Source organism: Peromyscus eremicus, chromosome 1, assembly GCF_949786415.1.
Source record: "Peromyscus eremicus chromosome 1, PerEre_H2_v1, whole genome shotgun sequence".
NCBI classification, from domain to species: Eukaryota; Metazoa; Chordata; class Mammalia; order Rodentia; family Cricetidae; genus Peromyscus; species Peromyscus eremicus.
In genome coordinates this window covers 48,307,801-48,335,595 of record NC_081416.1, presented here as the reverse complement: position 1 = coordinate 48,335,595, position 27,795 = coordinate 48,307,801, and the positions used below count along the sequence as shown (strand labels likewise).

Genomic DNA, 27,795 nt, shown 5'->3' with positions numbered 1-27,795 from the left:
CTACTAAGCTTGCTGTGTATCATCCTTATTAAATGAATATTCAACAGATAATTAAAATAAAGTAACAAATCAATTAATTTTTAGTTGTGAATGACTATAAAAGGGAGTAAATGAGTGGGTGAGTGAGAGGAAGCATAACTGAGACCGAATGAATGAATAAACACAAAATGGTATTCCTTGTTAATAATCACAAGTCTCTGGGGCTGATTATTATATGCACTTCAAGAAGGGACAACTATGAGCTTAGTGGACAATAACCTGTCTTCCTTTACACTCCTGAACTATAAGTTTCCATTAACTATACCATAGAACTTGTTTCTCAACATATCCTTTAACTTGAACCCTGAAACTGTTTCCGTACTTAGGAAAATTAGGGAAAATGATGAGCTTGAGTCAAACCAAAACTGACAGTAAGTATCAAGATGCTTGCTGCTCGTGTGAGAATCTCTACTGGTGAAAATGTAGAGGAATACGGCCCATCCTTCAACCTCCACCTCATGTTAGACAGAATGTAACTAGAGGTGATGTGAACTGGCATCCATCTAGGGGATTCAGGTACAGTGCTACATACCGACAAAGAGAATTTTTATTTTTCAAAGATACCTCACATGTGAGGTTGTCAGTCTTGGCAAACCAAATTATAAGTATCCAATGCCTTATCTGAGGAATTCACACTAGAAACACAAATATCAAGAAAACATCAATGGCTGCCTTATAACCATAATTAAATTATTTCATTGACTCTCCAGTATGAAATCTCTTCCAACTATATTAATACAATAGGTAAAAAAATACCTCATTAAAAAATAGAGCAATATAAGTATTTACTTTGTTGAATTGGCCTGACATTTAATAGGATGATACGTTTGAATCAATAAGCAAAATGTTTGCTCTACTGCATGGAAATAAATATAAAACTATTATTTTACCTTTAGAAAAAAATAGAGAATTGGCACATGGCTTATCTTTGCCTGTCAACTGCAAGACAACCACAGCATTTGTTTTTCTGCATCTTCATGTTGCTGAGCTTTTCAACACGGCTTTGCAGATAGGTCCATGCCTATCTACCTAAGGATATCACTCTTTTCTCCAAGGATATTTCTTGGTCTAGTTGTTAACCAAAACACTTAACATGTGTTTGACATTGAGACCTCATATACAGACTCATCTCATTTTTGTCTACTTGAGATATTCAAATTGTATGAAGATGAAGGCTTGCTGCTCTTCTCATTAGTAGTAAATATAAGCACAAGGTGTTCAGAAATTTCTTCTAATATATATATATATATATATATATATATATATATATATTTAAAAAAACTCATATTTGGGATGAAAATAAATTCACAAATACCTGTAGTGCAGAGAGTACAAAAATCCACACTGGAGAGAGCTGATGCCATTGTGCACTAAACTTTGTGAATAGAACAAACATGTGAGCTCTGACATCCCTGGGAAAAAGGGAAAACAAAAACATGTTCAGGAAGAACAGGTATTGGCTTATATTATTCTAGCTCACAAATAAAGGATATAAGAAATATATGAGTGCCTGTGTAATTTGTCTCCATAACTAGATCCTGGTCCTATAGTAATAAAGAGAAACTGTGTCATTCACTAGGCAAATTATCAGGGGAAAATCTCTGGAAAAAATTCTCTCTCATCAATATAATACCTATAAATATGTGGAACATTATTCATTAAATTTTTAAAAAAGAATTCCACAAAACTGAATAAAAGCCAATTTCAAAATTTAAAAATAACCTCATAATTCATCTATAGGAAAGACTTCAGTTTCTGATAAGAAAACAATTTTATGATAAGTAATTATATTATCAGGAACCTACAAAAATATGCCTAAGAAACACACAAGTAACACTAGACTGATATCATACTTCTTGTTAAAATTTTACAAGTGAACAGACAATAAAACTTACTCTTAAAATTGACTTTTTTTAGTATTTATATGAATATTTTGTATGTGAATACAATGGATCTAATCATATCAATCCCTTATCTCCACCCTCCAACTTCCCCAGCCTACCCCAGAACATTCTCTCTCCTAACTTCATGTCTTTATTTCTTTTAATGCACTGGGTATAATTAGTGCTGAGAATATGTACATGTTATGGAGCCATCTTGCTAGAAGGTTCTATATAGGATGCTAGGAGAGAACTATTGCTTTCCAAGGGCTGAGGAAAATTAGTCAACCAACTGATTTTTATACCTAGCTAAACTAGAATTCTAATGTGATATTAAATATGATATCTCCAAATATGTGAATACTGGAAGACAGTTTATGTAATACAGGGATTGAATTTCATCAAGATTGAAAAGCATCACTGTATCCAATTTTAGTGTGGAGAAAAGAGAATGGAACATTTTTGCAACTAATATTGCTTTCATAACTTTTTCTCCTCTTTGCATAAGGTGATGATAATGGCAGAGAGATGTTTTATGAGGGGAAGACCAACCATATGTAAATGTGTATTAATTTATCCTCTCTCAATAATGACAAATGCAATGGTTTGAATGCAGGTAGTTTATTTTTAAAGTAATAAAAACATAACTCGCTAGAGGTGTGGGACAGTAAAACTGGAAGGAATCCAGTACATTGTTACATTATATAGTAATTTATATCTGCATTACAACTGGTGATTAATCTGGTTAGATTGACAGGAAACTAGATGGAATAGCCACACAATTGTCAGGGTAATGCCATCTGATTGTACTGTGAGATTTCTGAAACCTACATTTCAGCTTGAGAAAACTTTAGAATCAAAACCATGAGTTGATTTTCATTTACTTATGGAAATTCTTCATCAATTTATTGCCCCAAATTTCAACTCTGGCCAACTCATGGAATGGCCATCCTTCTGCAGTCAAAGTAAGCTTTTTTTTTGCAAAAACTTCACACTATTTAAATAATAGGGAATAATAAGTACAAGGACAGTGAGTGCTGAGAGGTGACGGGATGATTACTGATGCTCACAGCTATTTTTCAGTGTGATTGAAATGGTTTATCTGGGTCTAGAATCAGGTTTAATATTTATATTACAACAACTTTTTGAAGGTATCACTTTTGAAGGTCTTATTCTCAGTAATGTTATTTTTACCTGGTAGGTTTCTGTCTCTAGCACCTAATGACTCTTCTCTGTTTCTTATTTATCTGCTTTCATGAGGACAGTAACCAAGGAAGAAGTTATAAAATGTCTTTACTTTGAATTTCATGTAAATCTTCAAACCCAGGATTTATGGGTTTATTTTTTGGGAAATTCCCAAATAATTTATTTCTTAAATGTTTTTAAATTTTCATTGTAGATTTCTTCCACTTCACTAGTACTCTAATGTCTAGGTATTTTCCTTTAAATTTTTTGTTTTAAAGGGGTTTGATTTCTTGGCATCTTTTGTAGGTTTGTCATGTTTGGTGCAAAGAAGAGTCACACATTTTGTGTTGATTCTTTATATCATTACAGACTCAAGGTGTTTGTAAGTTCTAGGACCAACAGTTCTTGGGAGTCTATTATACACATGGTTACAGGTAAGTCTTTATGATATACATTGTGCAAGAGTTGAGAGAGTAGAGTAGACACCCTTGTCTCATGCCTTATCTTATTAGAAGTACTTTTGTTTTCCCCCAGGTAGGAAAGCCTTGACCATAGGTTTGTCATATATGCTTTTTTATATGCACTGTCTATTCTGTTTCTTCAGGAATTTTATTGTACAGTATGTCTTTTAATATTTGGATTCACATATTTTTCTTATTCTTTATATAACTCATAAAATAATATGGAAATTTCTTCAACATCCTTGCTGTCTTTAAAACACGCTTGAAAAGAAAGGATATATATATATATATATATATTTAATGACAAAGTACTTAATTGTCATAATGTGATCTGCTTCTTCCTTTTCCAAACTAGTAATAAAACTTAAGCCAGAAACATGCTAGATAAATTACTTTCTATTGAGCAAAATCTCAGCCTTATCTCTTAGAAAGTTTTTAAGTGCACAGTATGTCTTGGCCCACAACAAAGCCCTTACACAAAAAGCTTAATAACAGAAATCTAAGATGCATATACAAAGATTTTATTGAAAAAAATTTAATTTTTGTTGCCTAACTTGTCTGACACTCAATGTTGGGGTCTCTTTTGTCTAGCTTCTATCCCCTATAAGTATGTTCTAACAAATGCAGACAATGTACCCTACTCTGTTCCCATTAAGTCCAGGTTTAAAGGCCATTGTGAAATCGTAAGTCTCCAGAGGAATTCAATCTCATATACTGCCTCTCTTGAGATGTGTTGCAAACTTGCCACCATTGTCTTAATACTGGCAAGCACACAATCCCAGGCTCAGTTCCATGGCAGAGCTCTACAAATTATGAAGGAGAATTATTACAAGATGGAAGAGAGAATTGTTTGAGCCAATGCTATGGACATGAAGGTTTTCATACCTAGTATTTTGTATTCCTATTTTCTAGAATGAAAGTAAAAACCTTAAAAATGTATATACAGTGAGAAGAATTGATCAAATTTCCAACTGTATTAATGTTACAAATGAAAACTTTAAAAAAGGCAACGTAATGTCCCGAAAGGATAAACAGCCTTACTATAGATATACTTTCCTAGGTTTCATCTTCTTGCTTCACTGTTATTCCAGTTCTACCACTGTGCCCTATAGAACTCAAATTTCTACTCTCTGGCCATCATATACCTTTTAGAAATGGTTAGGGTAGAGGTTATACTCATTAGAACATAGGGAGAACAAAAATATAGGAACAAATCGATTTTACTTTGAATATCCATAAAAACAAGTCTGTATCAACTGCTATCTTGATTATGAAGTTGTTTGGAGGGATGTGTACAATCACCATTCCAGCATCATAAGTCTCTTTAGGTGGAGACATCCTCTCATATTCTGAGCACAGTAGTAAGGCTGTTTGTCACCTGAGCCACTGTATAATTGAGTATAATCAGATGTACAATATATTGTGATTTGGTGAAGGCAGCAGATCTACAGGCAAAGATGAGAGCAACTCTTCTATCTTTCCCCATTCTTTCCTAAAACTTAAATAGCAAAGATACATTGATGGTGGGACCTAAACAGCATCCACTTTATATGACAAAGGAAGATCAGGATGAGAAGAGAAAACAATAAAATTGTTAGTTCTACTTTCTGGAAAAAAAAAAACCTGCTCCTTGTTTTTTTACATGATAACGTATACCTGGATGTTGCAGTATATTTAACCACAGTGTGAACCCCATGATTGCATTGTTTATTAGAGGAACCTACTTCTAGGTGTGGTATGGCTCACACCTAGCACACACCTTTAATACACAAGCTTTCTTCTTGAATATTATAAACAGTGTTAAATAAAAAGAAGCATAAATCTAGAGGTGGAGGATGCAACCAGTTGAAAAGAAAAAGCCATAGATAGTGAGAAGAAGTCAGGAGAATGGAGAAAGAGAGATTCATAGGAAGTACAAGGGATGGACATCTGTTTCCAGTTTTTGTTTGAGATAACATAGGAGAAAACTCTTTCTGAAATCATGGCAGAAGAACAAGCAGGTGGGTGCTTTCTCTGCCTCTCTGAGCTAGCATGTTTTTACCCCAGTATATGGCTCTTGAAACTTTATTGTTAAAAGAGAAAAATAGAAACTTAGTTAAAAACAATGTTTGGTGCTCCAACACATGGCATGACCACATGGACAGAGAAATCATGCCAGCAGCAGACAAATTGAGGAGTCATCAGATTTAGTAAGACACCTGAGAAGTCCCTAAGGAGAGGGTTAAGTAATATTAAAAAGGAAAAATACATCATATGTTAAGGAAGAGAAATATCATAAAGCAAGGCATTAGAACCCTATATAATGCTACTTTAGATGACTTGAAAACAGAAGCAGAATATGAAAAGATAAATGAGTTAACTGAGATTGACATAATACCAATAATAATTACTATCAGTCTGGTAATTCTTATTTTATCCTCAATAGGTATACTTTTTTTGTGTACCAAATATGGAAAGTGTACAAATAAGGTACAAGCCTGTGATGATATATTGCTCACAATCTAAGAAACAAAAGCTTGCCTGAAGATCAGAGGACAGAGCTAGCCACAAAGTTAGTCATAGAGGTCAGGCAGTGGTGACATATACCTTTAATCCTAGCAGTCAGAAGGCACAGGCAGAGATTTATCTGGATCTCTGTGAGTTCAAGGCCACACTGGGATACATGAGATTAATTCAGTCTAATAGAGAAACAGCCAGGTAGTGGTGGCATGCACCTTTAATCTCAGTACTTGGGAGTCACATGCCTTTAATCCCAGCACTAGGAAGGTTGAGACAGGAAGTGATACAGTTAGACAGAGAAAAGAATATAAGGTGGTAGGAGACAGGAACTTAGGCCTTTTCAGGTTCTTGCAGGCTGAGAAGTTGGTGGGTTAAGAGGTGGCTTGCTCTGCTTCTCTGATCTTTCTATTTTCACCCTGATATCTGGCTCTGGGTTTTTATTAAGACCAACTAGGATTCATGAAACACAAGCCTTATAAAGACTTATAAATGAAAATAAAAATACTCAGATACAGACAGAGGAACTTAGACATGAACCTATTATGCCACCATGTGATGAAACTAAAGAGAGGCAGTCCAAAGTTGTTAAGAAACCAACTTTAGTTTATCCAGTTACTATGCAAGAACTACTAGGAGATGATAAGCACTCTCATGAATATCTGAAGTTAAATAGAATCTTTAGAAATATTAGATTTGAAGAGATTTAAGGAAGCAATCATTTTGTATGGCGTGCATTCACCCTCTGTGAAGCAGAGATTAAATTCACAGGCAATTCAAAACATAATTAACCTCCAAGACTGTAAATATTTGTCATCAGCAATATTGGAAGCTGGTTCTCAGGTACAATGATGATATTTGTAATGTAGGGACATAGAACAAGAACAATGAAATAGGGCTAGAGGTATTAATATTTCCAAGGGTCAGTTTCTAGGTGAAGATCAATATGCTGAGTGACAAAGGCAGCTTGAATTTCATGGTCACACCTTGGTGCTATGTCATTTATTAAGTTTAAGTGTATGGGGGAAGGCTGAAGAATCAGGAATGAGGTCTGAGTAATATTATCAAAAGTATACAAGGCCCCAAAGAAGCCTTCACTAATCTTTTTGCAAAGATTGAATTCACCAGTAAATAGCTTAGTATCAGATCCAGATATTAGACAAATATTGATCAAATCTTTGGCTTTTGAAAATGGTAAATCAGAATGCCAAAGGGTGACTGGGCCTTTAAAGTCAAGAATAACACCAATAGATGAATGGAATAGAAATATAGCTGTTATTGTATCTCACATTTATGATACTAGTCTGATAGAAGTAATTTCTAAAACTTTTAAGAAAATCAAAATGTAAGATGTTTAATTTTGGTAAGCAAAGTCATCTGAAAAAGGGTTGTAAGTGAGACATTCCTAGAAACAATGTTTTTTTTCTAGAGATAATCCAAATAGAAGGTCCCAAACTTCTAGAGTATGCAGGAAGAGTGGCAAAGGCCTTCATTGGACTTATGAATTCAGGTGAACAAGGGACAGGCAAGGTAACCTTTTGCTGTTGGGAAATGACCTAAGGGGCCTCCCACAGGCCCCAATATCAAATTTAATTCAGTCATTCTCTGTCAGCATTGGAGTAACTCATCCACAGAGCAATTAAAAGTTTTAATGCTTGTTGTTAAAAACAACAATACTCTGGATGTAACCAAAGCAGAACAGCTTCAGTAGATAAAACATCTTGCCTTGTAAAGTTCGGTGGTTACCTTCCTATGAGTCCTGAATGTTCAGTCAATACAACATTTTGCCAAGCAGTCCAGGAAAAAACATTTTCTTGTGCAAATGGCTATTTTTGCCAATAGGCAGTGTCTTTGACAGGGTCATATGGGTAACACTAATTAGATTCAGGTATTATTAACAGAGAGAGGGAGTGAAGAGAAAACATGTAGTGTGGAAAAATGATATGGGAAGTTTGGGAAATTGGGCATGACAAAAATACATTGTGGCTGTGTATGAATATTATGAATAATGTCATAAAATATTATTTTTAAAGCAATTTTGAAATGTGTAGCAAAATGCTGAAAAGGGTATTATTAAACTGAGGTAGGTAACTCAGGCCCAGAAGATAAGAGTTACATGTTTTCTTACATGTGGATGCTGGTTTTGAAATTCCAGATATTTGTATATTTTTGAATTGACAAGATTTTTTTAGGAATTTGGGAAAAGAATATTCTTGCTCCTTGTATATTTGTTTCCATTCATGATCATGACAGCTGCAATTTTCTGTGGTAATAAGAAGTATGTCATTTAGCAAACAAGTGGGGCTATAATGAAGTTAAAGTCATTTGATGAACTAAATTTTGGGTAAAAAATAACTCCGAATGGCAAGACATTAAAGTTGTTATGCAGTTTTGTTTGAGTGTCTAGAATAAAATTTAAAAAGACAGAAATTACATGAAGTTGTGAATTTTTTTTTTAATTTTTATTTTGCAATACAATTCAGTTCTACATATCAGCCACAGATTCCCTTGTTCTCCCCCCTCCCGCCTCCCTCACATTCCCCCCCCAGCCCGCCCCCATTCCAATCTCCTCCAGGGCAAAGCCTTCCCCACAGACTGAGATCAACCTGGTGGACTCAGTCCAGGTAGGTCCAGTCCCCTCCTCCCAGGCTGAGCCAAGGGACCCTGCATAGGCCCCAGGTTTCAACCAGCCGACTCATGCAATGAGCACAGGACCCGGTGCCACTGCCTGGATGCCTCCCAAACAGATCAGGCCAATCAACTGTCTCACCCACTCAGAGGGCCTGATCCAGTTGGGGACCCCTCAGCCATTGGTTCATATTTCATGTGTTTCCGTTCGTTCGGCTATTTGTCTCTGTGCTTAATCCAACCATGGTCTCAACAATTCTCACTCATATAAACCCTCCTCATTCTCGCTAATTGGACTCCCAGAGATCCACCTGGGGCCTAGTCATGGATCTCTGCATCCAGATCCCTCAGTAGTTGGATGAGGTTTTTAGCACGACAATTAGGGTGTTTGGCCATCCCATCACCAGAGTAGGTCAGTTCGGACTGTCTCTCGACCATTGCCAGCAGTCTGTTGTGGGGGTATCTTTGTGGATTTCTGTGGGCCTCTCTAGCACTTTGTTTCTTCCTATTCTCATGTGGTCTTCATTTACCATGGTCTCCTATTCCTTGTTCTCCCTCTCTGTTGTTGATCCAGCTGGGATCTCCCACTCACCCAAGCTCTCTTTCCCTCGACCCTCGCCCTTCACTACCCCCACTCATGTCCAGGCTGTTCATGTAGATCTCATTCCATTTCTCTGTCATTGGGCGATCCCTGTGTCTTTCTTGGGGTCCTATTTTCTGCTAGAAGAGAAAGTTGGAAGTAGTCTTGAACGCATTGGCATAGGAGACCACTTTCTAAATAGAACACCAGTAGCACAGACACTGAGAGAAACAATCAATCAATGGGACCTCTTGAAACTGAGAAGCTTTTGTAGGGCAAAGGATACGGTCAACAAAGCAAAGCGACAGCCTACAGAATGGGAAAAGATATTCACCAATCCCACATCTGACAGAGGACTGATATCCAGAATATATAAGGAACTCAAGAAATTAGACACCAAAATGCCCAACAGTCCAATTAAGAAATGGGCTATAGAACTAAACAGAGAATTCTCACCAGAGGAAACTCAAATGGCTGAAAGACATTTAAGGAATTGCTCAACATCCCTAATCATCAGGGAAATGCAAATCAAAACAACTCTGAGATACCACCTTACGCCTGTCAGAATGGCTAAGATCAAAAACACTGAAGACACCTTATGCTGGAGAGGATGTGGAGCTAGGGGAACTCTCCTCCACTGCTGGTGGGAATGCAAGCTTGTACAACCACTTTGGAAATCAATATGGCGATTTCTTAGAAAATTGGGAATCCATCTCCCCCAAGATCCAGCTATACCACTCTTGGGCATATACCCAAGGAATGCCCAACCACACCACAAGAGCACTTGTTCAGCTATGTTCATATCAGCATTGTTTGTAATAGCCAGAACATGGAAACAACCTAGATGCCCTTCAACTGAAGAATGGATAAACAAAATGTGGTACATATACACAATGGAATACTACTCAGCAGAGAAAAACAATGACATCATGAGGTTTGCAGACAAATGGATGGATCTAGAAAAAATCATCCTGAGTGAGGTATCCCAGACTCAGAAAGACAAACATGGTATGTACTCACTCATAACAGGATACTAGATGTGGAACAAGGATGACTGGACTGCTACTCACATCACCAGGCAGGCTACCTGGAAGTTGTGAATTTTAATAACAGAAAATAATGATTTGGAAGACTACCTCACTGACTCTAAAATAATTAAAAAGCTGAGGCCTAGGTCCAGTAAACTTTGGAAGAGAGTAGCAAGAACAGACATGTCAGGTGCTATTAATCAGGACAATGACGCTAAAGATACTGCAAAGATGTCAAGGATGTTCTTCCTACCAAAGATTCAGGGTACTCAGATCTTGAGATTAGAACAATGGACAGAGAGGACTACAGGTAAAACCCAAGTCTGTGCTTCTCTCTCATGCTATATTCCTCTTCCTCTTCAGCTGTGCTGTGTGGAGTGCTCAAGCATTAAGCCTCAGAATTGCCAGAAATAATGTTCATTATAAATCACACAGTCCACGCTATTTCTTTCTAGCAAAATAAATGAGTTATATGATGACTATGTACTTAATTGGTTTTGAGTTTACTGAATATTTCTCAAATTATTTGTTTTTATGGGCCCATCAGGGTGTTTGGATACTCATTTCTTTTTAGTGCTATTAGCTAACATTTAATATTATCTTTCATTTTTATTTTGACTACCCTGTGGAGGTGAAATGACATGTGATTATGCTTTTAGTTTGCATGTACCTAGTGGTTAAAGATATTGGCATTGTTTGAAGTACTTTATGTGCATCTTTCTATGTGTCCTTAAGAGAAAAGTCTACTTAGATCTTTAGTCATTTATGAATTGTACTTTTATTACTACATCATTGGTCTTTATCTACTATAAGATTTTCAGTGAGATACATTCTATGGCTTTAGTCATTACTAACTATATGTGCAAAGCCTTCTAATCTTATTCTGTCTAAGAACTCTGAATCTGTCTCAACTACACTAAATTTTTTTGTCTTTAAAAAAAGATACTGTTCTCCAAGGAATAGGAGACCATGGTAAATGAAGACCATATGAGAATAGGAAGAAGCAAAGTGCTAGAGAGGCCCACAGAAATCTACAAAGATACCCCCACAACAGACTGCTGGCAATGGTTGAGAGACAGCCCGAACTGACCTACTCTGGTGAGGGATGGCCAAACACCCTAATTGTCATGCTAGAAACCCCATCCAACGACTGAGGGATCTGGATGCAGAGATCCATGGCTATGCCCTGGGTGGAGCTCTGGGAGTCCAATTATCAAGAAAGAGGAGGGTTTATATGAGTGAGAATTGTTGAGACCAAGGTTGGATAAAGCACAGGGACAAATAGCCAAACGAATGGAAACACATGAACTATGAACCAATGGCTGAGGGGTCCCCAACTGGATCAGGCCCTCTGAATAGGTGAGATAGTTGATTGGCTTGATCTGTTTGGGAGGCATCCAGGCAGTGGGACTGGGTCCTATGCTCATTGCATGAGTTGGCTGTTTGAAACCTGGGGCCTATGCAGGGTCGCTTGGCTGGGCCTGGGAGGAGGGGACTGGACCTGCCTGGACTGAGTCTACCAGGTTGATCTCAGTCCTCGGGGGAGGCTTTGCCCTGGAGGAGGTGGGAATGGGGGGTGGGCTGGGGGGAAAGTGAGGGGGGCAGGAGGGGGAGAACAAGGGAATTCATGGCTGATATGTAGAACTGAATTGTATTGCAAAATAAAAAAAATAAAAAAAGATACTGTTCTCACTGGTCTGATAATTGGGGTTCTTCATTCTAATTTTCTATTTTCCTTTGCCATTATAAGCATTCCATAAGCAATTGAGACACTTTACTATGTTGTGCTTACCAAGGTCAGGTTGAAGGGCCAATATGGTGTAACAAATATTTACAGATCATCACTTACATGGCACCCCTTCCCTTGAGACATAGGCAAAGCTTCCACCTCTGCCTTGATGTTTTCAAGGGTACAAGCCCAGGTTCCATTCTGTATCAGCACTTCACAGATGGGGGATGATAACAGCAAGATGCCTTCCAAGATGTGAACTTTGAACCACTGTTCTGGATATGAAGCATTTTCGATATTTCCTTTGTCTCCATATTTGTCTGACAACATGAAGTATTAAAAAGCATACCAACATGACAGCATAGCCAATTAGAACTATAAAAGATGGTAAAATATGCAATCTTCTTTACTCTTCAAATGAAAGCACAGGAATGAAAACTAATGCTCAGGAAGTATAAACAGCTGAGCCACATGACAGCCTTAATATTTCTGAAAATTTTCTGAGCCTTGAACCATTGCTATTTCTGTTATTCTGTGTTGCTCCAGGCCTATAGATTTTCATACTCAGGTCTATTTGACTTTGGAGAGATAGTGATGCTCAAAAGGTAACACTACATTCATAAATTTAGTCTATCTATAATGTTGTTCAAGAGTAGAAGTGTAATGATGATAACACTCTTTGTAATTTCAGAGACTGTAGATCTTCCAACACCCATTTGAGTGCACAAAGGATGTGACTTTCTTTAGGACCACCAACAGTTAGGCATTAGTATTGTGAACTGAACACAATGTTGTATCCAAGAATGTATGAGATACATTATGTTATGTGAAGTAATATCTCCCATTGCTTGCCTGCTTTTAAAACTATAGTGTCTTTTATAACTTACAAAGAACATATATTATTATTTATTATGTAGGTGCAAATACAGTATGCAAATAAAAGGAATGATGATTCTCATTTAGAATGCCCTTAAAGTAAGGCTACATCATTTCTTACTTTAATATATAAATGCAAATGAGGAGGACCCAAGACTCTAGACTAGAATAATTTGGGGGCTTAAAAGGCACCTTCATACTCTAACCAAGAATTCATAGGCAAGTGTCACCCGAGTCATCATGGAAGTGAGAACAAGCAAATACATCAGAAAATACAGCTTGGCTGAGGGCACAGAGTCCATAGGGAGAAGAACAGTAGCTCTTCATGCTTCTTCTAGTCTCCTCCCAAAACAAGTAATGCAGAATTGTGTCACTGAAAAAGATAGAAAATACCAGCCTACATAAAAAATTCAAGACATGGATCTTGCCCAGGACTTCCCTTCTGAAGCACAGGTGAGTGCCCTAGCTTGCCCCCGACCCCATCCCTGGGCACCAGCCACTCCGGGGAAGACCTGCCCAACTTGGGCCCAGGTTCTGGACCCCGGGCAGGTGCCCTTCTACCCCAACCGGGAAGGATCCCCTTCTCCAAGACCCTTGGCAGACCCTGCAGTCTCCACGCCCTGCCCCCACGCCCATCTGCCTGAGCCCCAAGCCTCTTCCTGAGACTTAGAGGCCGGCCCCCAGCTCCCATCTTGCCCAGGACTTCCCTTCTGAAGCACAGGTGAGTGCCCTAGCTTGCCCCCGACCCCATCCCTGGGCACCAGCCACTCCGGGGAAGACCTGCCCAACTTGGGCCCAGGTTCTGCTCCCCGGGCAGGTGCCCTTCTAGCCCCACTGGGAAGGATCCCCCTCTCCAAGACCCCTGGCAGACCCTGCAGTCTCCACGCCCTGCCCCCACGCCCATCCGCCTGAGCCCCAAGCCTCTGCCTGAGACTTAGAGGCCAGGCCCCCCAGCTCCCATCTTGCCCAGGACTTCCCTTCTGAAGCACAGGTGAGTGCCCTAGCTTGCCCCCTACCCCATCCCTGGGCACCAGCCACTCCGGGGAAGACCTGCCCAACTTGGCCCCAGGTTCTGCTCCCCGGGCAGGTGCCCTTCTAGCCCCACCGGGAAGGATCTCCTTCTCCAAGACCCCTGGCAAACCCTGCAGTCTCCATGCCCTGCCCCCACGCCCATCCGCCTGAGCCCCAAGCCTCTTCTTGAGACTTAGAGGCTGGCCCCCAGCTCCCATCTTGCCGTGGATTTCCCATCTGGAGGAGAGAGAGAGAGAGAGAGAGAGAGAGAGAGAGAGAGAGAGAGAGAGAGAGGAGAGCACCCATCCTCCCCCGGACTTCCCTTCTGAACAAGAGCTTCCATCCTGCCCCGGACTTCCAATTTGGACAAGAGAGCTCCCATCTGGACAAGAGAGAGAGATTTCCTGAATCTGTCAGCTCTGAACCAAGTGTGCGGATAAGGCCAGGAACGAACCACAAGGAGATGGGCAGACGTCAAGGCAGAAACACATACAACAAAATGAATAGTAATACACCATCACCAGGCCCTAGCCCTCCTCCAACACCTAGACCTGAACATCAGAAATTGGAAGAAGCAGAAGAAAATAGCCTTATGAATGTCATCATGAAGAAGCTAGAGGCTCGTGTAGAGGAAAAGACAAAAAAATGTGAAGAACGCTGTAAACAACTAGAGGAAAGGGCAAACAAATTAGAAGAAATCAATAAAGTCCTGGAAGAGAACAATAAAATACTGAAAGAAAACCAAGAAAAATCAATGAAACAAATGAAGGAAACAGTCCAAGACCTGAAAAAGGAAATAGAAAAAATGAAGAAGACACAAACAGAGGGAATGCTGGAAATAGAAAATCTGAGAAAACGATTGGGAACTTCAGATGCAAGTATAATCAACAGAATGCAAGAGATGGAAGAGAGGATCTCTAGCGTTGAAGATACAATAGAAGAAATGGATTCATCAGTCAAAGAAAACACTAAAGTCAACAAAGTCATGAACCAAAATGTCCAAGAAATTTGGGACACCATGAAAAGACCAAACCTACGAATAATAGGGGTAGAAGAAGGAGAAGAATACCAACTCAAGGGCACAGAAAATATATTCAACAAGATCATAGAAGAAAACTTTCCCAACTTAAAGAAGGAAATGCCTATGAAGATACAGGAAGCCTATAGAACACCAAACAGACTAGACCCCCAGAAAAAGTCCCCTCGCCACATAATAATTAAACAATTAAACGTACAGAATAAAGAAAGAATATTAAGAGCAGCAAAGGAAAAAGGCCAAGTGACATATAAAGGCAAACCTATCAGAATAACACCCGATTTCTCAATGGAGACTTTGAAAGCCAGAAGGTCCTGGACAGATGTAATGCAGACATTAAGAGACCATGGATGTCAGCCTAGACTAATATACCCAGCAAAACTTTCAATCATCATAGATGGAGTGAACAAGACATTCCATGACAAAGCCAGATTTAAACAATATTTATCCACAAACCCAGCCCTACAGAAAGCACTAGAAGGAAAATTCCAACCTAAGGAAGTCAGATACAACCTCGAAAACACAGGCAATAGATAAAGCCACAGCAGTAGACCCCAACGAAGAAAAGTACACACACATCACCACCAAAAAATAACAGGAATGAACAATCACTGGACATTAATATCCCTCAATATCAATGGACTTAATTCACCTATAAAAAGACATAGGCTTACAGAATGGATACGAAAGCAGGACCCATCTTTCTGCTGCATACAAGAAACACATCTCAAATTCAAAGATAGACACTACCTAAAAATAAAAGGCTGGGAAAAGACTTTCCAATCAAACGGTCTTAAGAAACAAGCGGGTGTAGCCATCCTGATATCCAGCAAAATAGACTTCAAACTAAAATCAATCAAAAGAGATCAAGAAGGGCATTACATACTCATCACAGGAAAGATCCACCAAGATGAAGTCTCAATTCTGAACATTTATGCCCCAAACACAAGGGCACCCACATATGTAAAAGAAACATTATTAAAGCTTAAATCACATATAAAACCCCACACATTAATAGTGGGAGACCTCAACACCCCACTTTCACCACTGGACAGATCCCCCAAATCGAAACTTAACAGAGAAATAAAGGACTTAATTGATGTCATGACTCAAATGGACTTAATCGACATCTACAGAACATTCCATCCTAACAAAAAAGAATATACCTTCTTCTCAGCACCCCATGGAACCTTCTCTAAAATTGACCACATACTTGGTCACAAAGCAAATCTAAACAGATACAAAACAATTAGAATAACCTCCTGTGTTCTATCAGACCACCATGGTCTAAAGTTGGATTTCAACAACAACAAAAACTACAGAAAACCTACAATCTCATGGAAACTGAACAATACCCACCTGAATCACCAATGGGTTAAGGAAGAAATAAAGAAAGAAATTAAAGACTTCCTAGAGATCAACGAAAATGAAGACACCACATATCCAAACCTATGGGACACTATGAAAGCAGTACTAAGAGGGAAATTCATAGCACTAAACGCCCACATAAATAAGCTGGAGAAATCTCACACTAGTGACTTAACAGCACACCTGAAAGTTCTAGAACAGGAAGAAGCAAAGTCTCCCAGGAAAAATAGATGCCAGGAAATTATCAAAGTGAGAGCTGAAATCAATAAAATAGAAACAAAGAGAACAATACAAAAAATTAATGAAACAAAGAGTTGGTTCTTTGAGAAAATCAACAAGATAGACAAGCCCTTATCCAAACTAACCAAAAGACAGAGAGAGAGCATCCAAATCAACAAAATCAGAAATGAAAAGGGGGACATAACAACAGACATTGAGGAAATCCAGAGAATCATCAGGTCATACTTCAAAAACCTCTATTCCACAAAACTGGAAAACCTAAAAGAAATGGATAATTTTCTGGATAGGTACCACATACCTAAATTAAATCAAGACCAGATAAACTATTTAAATAGTCCAATAACCCCTAACGAAATAGAAACAGTCATTAAAAGTCTCCCAACCAAAAAAAGCCCAGGACCAGATGGTTTCAGTGCAGAATTCTACCAGATCTTCAAAGAAGAGTTAATACCAATACTCTCTAAATTGTTCCATACAATAGAAACAGAAGGAACATTACCAAACTCCTTCTATGAGGCTACAATTACCCTGATTCCCAAACCAAACAAGGATACAACAAAGAAAGAGAACTACAGACCGATCTCCCTCATGAACATTGATGCAAAAATACTCAATAAAATACTGGCAAACAGACTCCAAGACCACATCAAAACAATTATCCACCATGATCAAGTAGGATTCATTCCAGGGATGCAAGGATGGTTCAACATACGAAAGTCTGTCAATGTGATACACCATATAAACAAACTCAAAGAAAAAAACCACATGATCATCTCACTAGATGCTGAAAAGGCATTTGACAAAATCCAACACCCCTTCATGATAAAGGTCTTGGAGCGATCAGGAATACAGGGAACATACCTAAACATAATAAAGGCAATTTACAGCAAGCCAACAGCCAACATCAAATTAAATGGAGAGAAACTCAAAGCAATTCCACTAAAATCAGGAACGAGGCAAGGCTGTCCGCTCTCCCCATACTTATTCAATATAGTACTTGAAGTTCTAGCCAGAGCAATAAGACAACATAAGGAGATTAAGGGGATACAAATTGGAAAGGAAGAAGTCAAGCTTTCCCTATTTGCAGATGACATGATAGTATACTTGAGCAACCCCAAAGATTCCACCAAGGAACTGATACAGCTTATAAACACCTTCAGCAACATAGCAGGATACAAGATCAACTCCAAAAAATCAGTAGCCCTCCTATATACAATGGACAAAAAAGCGGAGAAGGAAATCAGAGATACATCACCCTTTACTATAGCCACAAATGACATAAAATACCTTGGGGTAATACTAACCAAGCAAGTGAAGGACCTATATGACAAGAACTTTAAGTCCCTGAAAAAAGAAATTGAAGAAGATGTCAGAAAATGGAAAGATCTCCCATGCTCATGGATAGGCAGAACTAACATAGTAAAAATGGCAATCTTACCAAAAGCAATCTACAGATTCAATGCAATCCCCATCAAAATACCAACACAATTCTTCACAGACCTGGAAAGAATAATACTCAACTTCATATGGAAAAACAAAAAACCCAGGATAGCCAAAAGAATCCTGTACAATAAAACAACCTCTGGAGGCATCACGATCCCTGACTTCAAGCTGTACTATAGAGCTACAGTAATAAAAACAGCTTGGTACTGGCATAAAAACCGACATGTGGACCAATGGAATCGAATTGAAGACCCTGATATTAATCCGCACACCTATGAACAAATAATTTTTGACAAAGAAGCCAAAAGTGCACAATGGAAAAAAGAAAGCATCTTCAACAAATGGTGCTGGCAAAACTGGATATCAACATGTAGAAGGCTGCAAATAGATCCATATCTATCACCGTGCACAAAACTTAAGTCCAAGTGGATCAAGGACCTCAACATAAATCCAGCTACTCTGAACCTGCTAGAAGAGAAAGTAGGAAGTAGTCTTGAACACATTGGCATAGGAGACCACTTTCTAAATAGAACACCAGTAGCACAGACACTGAGAGAAACAATCAATCAGTGGGACCTCTTGAAACTGAGAAGCTTTTGTAGGGCAAAGGAAACGGTCAACAAAGCAAAGCGACAGCCTACAGAATGGGAAAAGATCTTCACCAATCCCACATCTGACAGAGGACTGATATCCAGAATATATAAGGAACTCAAGAAATTAGACATCAAAATGCCCAACAGTCCAATTAAGAAATGGGCTATAGAACTAAACAGAGAATTCTCAACAGAGGAAACTCAAATGGCTGAAAGACATTTAAGGAATTGCTCAACATCCCTAATCATCAGGGAAATGCAAATCAAAACAACTCTGAGATACCACCTTACGCCTGTCAGAATGGCTAAGATCAAAAACACTGAAGACACCTTATGCTGGAGAGGATGTGGAGCTAGGGGAACTCTCCTCCACTGCTGGTGGGAATGCAAGCTTGTACAACCACTTTGGAAATCAATAGGGCACTTTCTTAGAAAATTGGGAATCCATCTCCCCCAAGATCCAGCTATACCACTCTTGGGCATATACCCAAGGAATGCTCAACCACACCACAAGAGCACTTGTTCAGCTATGTTCATATCAGCGTTGTTTGTAATAGCCAGAACATGGAAACAACCTAGATGCCCTTCAACTGAAGAATGGATAAACAAAATGTGGTACATATACACAATGGAATACTACTCAGCAGAGAAAAACAATGACATCATGAGGTTTGCAGACAAATGGATGGATCTAGAAAAAATCATCCTGAGTGAGGTATCCCAGACTCAGAAAGACAAACATGGTATGTACTCACTCATAACAGGATACTAGATGTGGAACAAGGATGACTGGACTGCTACTCACATCACCAGGCAGGCTACCTGGAAAACAGGACCCCAAGAAAGACACAGGGATCGCCCAACGACAGAGAAATGGAATGAGATCTACATGAACAGCCTGGACAGGAGTGGGGGTAGTGAAGGGCGAGGGTCGAGGGAAAGAGAGCTTGGGTGAGTGGGAGATCCCAGCTGGATCAAAAACAGAGAGGGAGAACAAGGAATAGGAGACCATGGTAAATGAAGACCACATGAGAATAGGAAGAAACAAAGTGCTAGAGAGGCCCACAGAAATCCACAAAGATACCCCCACAACAGACTGCTGGCAATGGTCGAGCGACAATCCGAACTGACCTACTCTGGTGATGGGATGGCCAAACACCCTAATTGTCGTGCTAGAAACCTCATCCAACTACTGATGGACCTGGAGGCAGAGATCCATGACTAGGCCCCAGGTGGATCTCTGGGAGTCCAATTAGCGAGAATGAGGAGGGTTTATATGAGAGAGAATTGTTGAGACCAAGGTCGGATAAAGCACAGAGACAAATAGCCAAACAAACGGAAACACATGAAATATGAACCAATGGCTGAGGGGTCACCAACTGGATCAGGCCCTCTGAGTGGGTGAGACAGTTGATTGGCCTGATCTGTTTGGGAGGCATCCAGGCAGTGGGACCGGGTCCTGTGCTCATTGCATGAGTTGGCTGTTTGAAACCTGGGGCCTATGCAGGGTCCCTTGGCTCAGCATGGGAGGAGGGGACTGGACCTACCTGGACTGAGTCCACCAGGTTGATCTCAGTCTGTGGGGAAGGCTTTGCCCTGGAGGAGATTGGAATGGGGGGCGGGCTGGGGGGAAGGTGAGGGGGGCGGGAGGGGGGAGAACAAGGGAATCTGTGGCTGATATGTAGAACTGAATTGTATTGCAAAATAAAAATTAAAAAAAAAAAATTCAAGACATGGAAGGAAACCAAATAGCTTGGGTTTTGAAATACTCTCTTTAATTTTTGACATGCTTAAATATATCCAAATGTCTTTACATATCGGCCTCATACATCAAGTAGATACCCAAATGGCCCAAATTTTAAACTGAAGCTTTCACTTAAAGAATTTATAGATGAAGAAGAAAGGGTGTATATTTCTAGAGCAGTGCCCCAGACACTACCCTCTGTAACTTGGTACAGCTATCTGAGACAGGAAATGCATTTTAGGGTTCTTTTCACCATGATATTGAAAGCATACACTTTTCTTAACTTCTGAATAAACTTTTGATGCATACTTAAAGAATCAAAGTATGCCTTAAGTGTGCTTCTAGGACATTGCAAAATGTAAATAAAATAAGATAATGAGGTGAATTACTGCAATAAATAATATCATATACCAGACACTTTGAAATAAGCCCTAAATATAAAGTTCCAATATTCATTTATACTACTCCCACATTAGTGACCTCATGCAACCTGCCCTAATAAGAATTTTTGTAAGTTTTTTCACAAAGGAAATGTTGCTATATCATGACCTTGATCATGCTTCAGATGTTATTATATCATCACCTCTTAGGAGCAAGTCATGATCATTCCCAGTTGAGTTTGCTGGAGAATATTTTAGTGGAGAATGAATTTATTCATGTGAGGTTAAGAGATACCCCAGAACTGTAAGACCCATCATTTATAATATTTTCTCTGTTTATTTGATCATTCTGATTGGGAATATTGGGATGGTTGTGCTGGTTCTATTTGACTCCTGACCCCAAAGTATAGTCTACTTTTTTTCTCAGTAATCTCTGGCTGGTAAACTGTGTTTATGTTTCAGCTGTCACTCTCAAGGTGTGGAGGGATTTCTCAGGGGAGAAATGATCTTATCCTACAATGCATGTGCTTCTCAGATGCTTTTCTTTGCAGATTTTGAAACTATTGGAAGTTGCATCTTAGCCTCAATGGCCTAAAACCATCATGTAGCCATATGTAAATCTCTACAGTACTCCACCAACATGACAAGTACCATATGTGTCCTGCTTGATGATTCCTATATCAGTGGACTCTTGCAATATTCCATTCATGTTGTATTCATTTCCCATTTTTATACTATTCCAATGTTGTTAACCTCCTTTTCTGTGACATTATATCATTACTGACTATTAATCATGCAAAATGAGATGGGTAATGTTCATGTTGGCAGCAATAAATGTTGATTCCTCTCTATTGGTCATCGGAGTACTGGAAGACTTTCTCCGCCAGCTGAGGGCTGGTAGATTTTCTCCACTTGTGCATCCCACCTCATCAGTGTTTCAGTTTTCTATGGAACAATATGTTCATGTACTTACAACCCAACTTTAGTTACTTTGTGGGCATTCCCAAAATGGTAACCTTATTCTCCACCATGATCAGGCCCATGTTGTACCCTCTGGCCTACAGTATGAAGAACAAAAAGACTAAGAGTGTATCTAAGAAGGCTGGTGGAAGGCAGTCTTCAAAATCCTTAGCAAATTAATTGTAGATTATAAGCCACAAGAAATTTCTGTAAACATTCTATCATGTAAGAAAATTTTATTATAATTTTAATACTACAATGTCTCTGAATATAAATTTTGTTTCGTACTTCTTTTTTCTGTATGTTCCCTTATTTTACATTTAAAATTTATTTTTATCATTAAATTAATTCTTTTAGTTTGAGATTAAAATTATACATTTCCACTTCAAATACTTTAATATATCCTTCCTTCCTTTATTTAAAATTAATGGCTTTTTATATTACTTCTTATTTTGTACATATATGTACATGTTTATACTTAACATATTTCTGAGTATAATACACTCAGTCTGTAAAATAATACTTGTAGGGCTGCCCATTTGTTTTCCTCTTATGATAATGTTCAAGTAAAGTTTATATTTCTTTTGCCAAAAATAAAATGTTACTTCAAATATAATAGATGTATTTATTTATTTTTATTTGAGTGTGTGTGTGTGTGTGTGTGTGTGTGTGTGTGTGTGCCTTCATGAGTTTATGAACAGTAATCTTGTGACAGTGCTTTACCTGAGTCTCATGGTATATGTAATCTTTATGCAGTGAAAAAGGCTTCATTGAGTTTTGAAGGACTTTGAGGAGCTTGTAAATTCAGTTAGTAAAGTACTAAAATAATACAATAGGATTTGAAAAAATATGATGCCAAAAGTGTCTTTCCTGATCAATGAATTTGACAAGATTGTTGTCCACTTGGATTACCTAGGTGAAAAGTTTTATTGAAAAGCCAATATTGGGGTAGTGAGCTTCTGGTAAGCTTGTAGGCATGGTGAGCCTACAACCTGGGAGCTTCATATGCCATGGGATAGATCCACATGTGGCCACACAAAATAACATTCTGATTAAAAAATGATATGAAATTGTTTTGTGGGGTTTTTTTTTTGTTTTTAAACTCAATTTGTAGTTCTTGACATTGAACTCTGTATCTAGAAACATAGTCTCACAATGTCAAAAAGTTGGATATGCCTGAAAATATTAGCAATAGTCATGAATGAAAAGTAGAGTTCAGGTGAAAAAATTATGTTTGTTCTATGGGATTGGCAGTTATTCCCCAGAAATGAATTTATTATCCTGAAAGAAAGTATGTTAGGGATTGAGATTGATCTTCTGATATTTGGTGACTTCAACAACATGGAGAGGCTTGTGAGAAGGCAAGAACCACAGTGCTGTCAGGGAACCTATCAGGACCTTCCCACCAGCTCCAGCAGCCGGTAAAACAGGCTAGAGTGCTTAAACCTGACATGCCTATCTTTGCTACAATCCATTTTGTATAACAAGTTTATAATCCTATTAATTTTGAGATTTTTAGAATGATAGGCAGTCAGTATAAAATTTAGATGCCCTCCCTAGGTCCATAGGTGATATCAGTTTCATGGACAAATAAATAGTGACACAAATTTGTTGAACTCTTAACATGTTCCTCATGCTATATCCTAAGCTCTGAGCATGTGTCTGCTCACTTTATCATTATTATTCACCCAAGTATAAAACACATCACTATTATTTTTGTATCTTTTTTCTGAAATTTTTAGATATAAATACCTTGAGGAAGGTCATACCTCCAGAGGTGGCAACTTAGGATTCAAAATTAGGCCACTGGATCACACAAATCAAGAGTCTTACTCTAATTAACTTTGGTATGGATTTGAATGAGAAAACTATCCCAGAGGCTCATGTATTTGAACACCTGGTCCCCAGATGATAATGACATTTAGGAAGGTTATAGAACCTGTAGAAGGTATATTGCTGTTGGAGGACCGAGGGTAGGTTTTGAAAGTTTACAGCCTCACTCTTCATCCAGTTCTCTTTTTCTGCTTCCTGTATGGCGAAGAACTGTGATGAGCCAGCTTCCCAATCCTGCTACCTGTTGGCATGTTTTCCCCACCATCGTGGACTCTAAGTGTTTGGAACCATAAATGTAAACAAACTCTGTCATCTGTGAGTTGTTTTTGGTCATGGTCTTTTATCACAGAAACAGAAAAATAGCTAGTATAACCCAATTGATAAAGATAGTACTCAGGCAGACCAGAAAGACAGGGAATTCCAATAATGGTGAAGAGTTTGGATGAGGTAGGAGGCTCTGCTCCTATGATCTAGTCTTTTTTTTATTGCTGACAAAAGGCAGGGGACTTTATATGCCACTGATAAGGACCAATGGCTCTCAGATACAGAATGTGTTTTTCAAAGGCATCTTGTCAGAGGAACAGTAAGTAAATTGTGCTCACTTAGATCTAAATGATCCATTTGGAGAGACACTTCAATGAAGGATGTCAAAGACAGTAACTATAATGTGATTACTTAGATTTAACATGATGCGTAATCCAATGTCCCTAGAACTCCACTTTTCTGAATGATACTCCTGATGAGTCCACCTTGCAACTTTGTTTACTGGGACAGAATTCTTTAACATTTGTCCTTGTAACAAATCATATTTTAGAGTAATATTGGAAGAGAGAGGGAGAGAGAGAGAGAGAGAGAGAGAGAGAGGGAGAGAGAGAGAGAGAGAGAGAGAGAGAGAGAGAGAGAGAGAGAGAGAGAGAGAGAGAGAGAGAGAGAGAGAAAAGTAACCTTTAGAGATAAGCCTTGGAAGAACACACACACATACACATAAAAATATACTTTAATGTGACTCTTCTTTAAGAAACCCTCACTTGTCTTGTGAGGATTCTTAACCCAGGGTCCATAAAGCACCTTCCATTCTGCTTTTAAAAGCTCTAACTGGGCATCATATTTTCTCTCCTTGAAACATATTTCTCCATTCAAGACACAAATCCAGTTTATCTTGGGTATAGATCTCTTGAAAAGAACTATTCAGGCAGATTCCAGTGTATTAAGCAGCTGTGTCCCTAAGACTAGTGAAAGTTCCACCACAGGACTTGAGATCAGAAAAACAATAAATTCTCTTAATTTTTCGAAGAAGTAACTCTTTCCTGCAATTTAGTTATAAGGTATCTTATTGTGTTATTTAAATAAATTGAATGGAGTTTAAGGTAGGAAGAACATTAAAGTTCTGAGAACTAAAAAAAAATAAGGATGCATAAGATGAGGACTATGCAAAATAGACCTACAGAATGATCATTTCATCATATATATCTATATTATATCATTATATTTTACAATGCACTTATATTCATTATGTATTGCAATTTAAAAATAAAACAAATATGAATAAATTAAACCAAACTAGATCTGTGGTGGTAAAAAAATGGATATTTTCCTTACAAAACATAAGCTGAAAGAAAATTTTGTGTTGAGGTCATACCAAGTCTTTTGTGGTAAAGCTGTATATTTGGAGAGGGGAAGAATGTGATCAAACATATTTGAATTGAAACTTGTTTTAAATAATGAAAAATATAATAATGAATACAAACAAGACTTCTATGATGTGTGCAGAGACTTCAATGAAGTTTATTGTTGTTATTTTTCTGTCTAACATGGATGTAGTCCAGTAGAACTGATGATTGTAAGTTTAGTCCCTGAACTGCTATTCCCCAACATCTTCATAAACACTTTCAGAAAAAATGCTAACAACCCTCTGAAGTGTTTGCTTGGATCATAGGCCTCTAGAGATATGAAATCACACGACACTGCTCCCCTTGATATTTGCAAAGCCTGTCACCTGTAACTTGAAGTTTTAAAGCACAAGCCCAGAGTTTCTTCCATAGTTTCAGATGTGGAAGAAGAATACACAAGGAGATGATTTCCTGGATGTGGACATTGGGTCAATACTGTAGATGTGAAAGTTGTACATATCCGTATCCCATCTTTTCAGCCCTTCTGCTACTACTTGCCGGTTCCTAGGACAACAGTAAGTATTTTAAAGGCACACATCCTAAACAAGACGCTCATATCCCCCTCTCTGAGGTTGGGGAAATATTTTAGAGGAAGTTGCAGAAAGTACGCTGGAGCAGAATGATGGTTTAGAGTAATACAAAATATTATACTCTAGACTCTACATAAAACTGTTGAAATTACTGTAGTTGCCTGCACTGGGACCAGAAAAGACTACCAAAACTACATCAATGAAGGGGAAGATTTTCACAGGACACAAAACCTTGCCTCTGAAATACTGGCTATTGCTAGACCCTGGAAGAGCAGGAATGACTCTGCATTTGTATACCCACTACTAGCTCACCAAGCGTCAACAGATTACTACTGACCCACATGTGTACAAAATGTGCAGTTTATCACAGTGGGTCATGAAACAAAATGAACAAACATGAACATGTGAAAGATTTGTGAGGAGGAGGAATGTTAACAGGGGTTATAAAAAGGGAGGCTGAAAATAGACAATATTCCTAAAAATACATTTGCAAAATCATCTAAAAACAAGTTTGAAGAATAAAATCTACAAACAAGTAATTATCCATAGCAAGTTAGATTTGTAATAGGGGATAGAATGCCCAACCATTTTAAATTTACTAATGAGAAAAGAAATGAAAAATAACATCCAGACATTTTAAACCCTTAAAGAACAGACCACCATTTCTAGCAGTCTTCTCAGTCTGGGCTCACTTTTCATCCCATTAAATGTCATTAAAGTATAAAACTCTCTAAGGTCAGATAATCAGATTCCATTAGAAAAGTTTAAGATGATAGCTAACTTTAAAGGAAGATGAGGCAGCAGCACCTCCTGCTTTGAATAAGAAGGATGCTTGGTGCAGAAAAATAAGTAAGACGAACATTCCATAGTCAAACCTGTCTTCAGGTTACAAAGGCTGTTTCTTACTGAAGTTACCATAGTACAGTCACTTGTTACTTTCTCTACCATGGAGGGAAATACAGCCAGATGCACTATGAAATATGACTTGGTTGTGAGAGTAAGAATATAGGAAAACTAAGAGAAATTCTTCCATTTTATTGTTTTCATTCTTTAAATACAAATGAAGTAAATAAATTAATGCTGTTGGGGAAAAGAAATGTTCTGTAGGAAAAAGAAAAATTATATGAAGAGAGAGCAACAAATCTTTGCTTCTGCCTTTTTGAAAATTCCTTCTTTACTTATTGTTTTTAATTTGTGTCTGGGGATTGAACCCAGGGTATTGTGTAAGCTGGCAAGCTCGGTATCACTGATCCTTAACCCTTAGTTCTTTTTTGTTTGTTTTTCTTTTTAATATATTTATTAGAGTACGTATTTGTGGTACACAAACATGCCATACTATACATGGGAAGTCAGTCTTTCCTTTCACCAGGTGGCACCGATTCCATATACTCACTATGCCATCCCGCTGACCTACATCTTAACTTTGACGTATTTGAATATATCAGTACTTAAGTAAGAATGTATTCCATAGAATATACAGTTTCATAAAGGTGCCAATATTTAAAGGAAATTATCCAACAAAGGTTCTCATTAATTGTGTAGAAATTAATTAGATCTAAGTGTCCCTAGAGGAGTGTCACAGATCATTGGATATATTTAAAGTAGTGAAGAATATATTGGAGAAGGGAAACACATTTTCAAATTTGTTGTATAATAACAAATTTTGATGACCTGTTCTTCACAGTGTTTTCTGCTGGGTAAGTTTTCAATGTTTATCTTAAACAAGAATGTTTGTAGCTATTAGAAATGGTTATAATTAATATTATACAGTTTAGTTTAGAACAAACTATACAGTTGTAAATACAGTCAAATGAAATTGAGCCCCACACTTATGATATGGAACACTTGTAGCAGCCACTGCCTACAAAGAAGTTTGAATTACCAGTTGTATCATATCCACATGAACAAACTTTACCTGCTCCTACCCAGTTTTCAGTGTGTCATTATGCAAGTAACTTCTGCTCCGGATAGAAAGACAAAATATAGGCACAAGAACTTGCTCACGTTTTTTATTTGATAGTGATTATCAGCTAACATTTTTTTTATCTCCTCTTAGGCACATCACACAGCAATTCCCAAGTGACT

At 38.2% G+C, this 27,795-nt stretch overlaps 1 pseudogene; it reads left to right on the top strand.

Annotated features, from left to right (window-relative positions):
* The first annotated feature begins 5,546 nt into the window (after positions 1 to 5,546).
* On the top strand, positions 5,547 to 21,857 carry LOC131911046 (olfactory receptor 5B12-like; annotated as a pseudogene).
* The last annotated feature ends 5,938 nt before the right edge of the window (positions 21,858 to 27,795 follow it).